The sequence below is a fragment of the Sinocyclocheilus anshuiensis genome, unplaced genomic scaffold (genome assembly GCF_001515605.1).
Source record: "Sinocyclocheilus anshuiensis isolate Anshui unplaced genomic scaffold, SAMN03320099.WGS_v1.1 scaffold999, whole genome shotgun sequence".
Lineage (NCBI taxonomy): Eukaryota > Metazoa > Chordata > Actinopteri > Cypriniformes > Cyprinidae > Sinocyclocheilus > Sinocyclocheilus anshuiensis.
The window spans coordinates 16,686-17,601 of NW_015544197.1; positions in this window are offsets into that span (position 1 = coordinate 16,686).

Here is a 916-nt window from a genome sequence, read left to right on the forward strand (position 1 = left end):
AGTGGTTCCCCCCGCTATCAAGGAGATGCTAAACAGTTTCACCACTCTTGTCTCTCCATCGAACTTCAAACACATTCCAAAGAGACATAAATGACCCCGGTGCCAGGCCCCAACAACCTGGCTGACCAGCGAACTACACCATGCTCACAATACACATAACACACAAACATAAAGACATTTTCTTTATTTAGACTATAATTAATCAGTTACAAATGTATCTGGTATATGCATGTGTTGTTTGTATGTTTCCCTATTATATTAGCCTAATTACCACTCGTTATTTGTATTAGTTAAGCTCCAAACGCTTATATTCAGGTGTATGAATGTATCCCTGGTTTAATATCTTCTAGATGTTTCTTTCTTGGTATCAAAATTATCTGCTCTTTATTCCTCAAACAATGGTGTACACTATGTGATCGTGAAATGCATCATACTATTTGTACTATATTTTGGGTAAAACTGCACCAATCCTCCAGACCGGCCATAAACATGCAAACAGAGGCGGACAGTAACTAAGTACATTTACTTGAGTATTGTACTTAAGTACACTTTTTGAGTATCTGTACTTTACTTAAGTATTATTTTTTCTGGGAACTTATGACTTTAACTTCACTACATTTGAAAGACAAATATTGTACTTTTCACTCCACTACATTTCTATCAAGGTCCTCGAAGTAGAAAGTCGTTACTACTTTGTCTGCCTCTGCATGCAAATGGGCCATAAAGGGAGACAAAGAAAACTTCTCCCGCTCAAAAATCCACGCCTGGTATTGGCTATTCCACCCAAAATGTTTGTGTGGATAGGAACTATCAAAAGTCCCTTACTCAGAATAATCTTGGCTAAAAACCCTTCTTCTTGAGACGGACACTCTCCAAGACTCCTCAAAACTCTCCTCTTGAGTTTGATTTTCCAGCG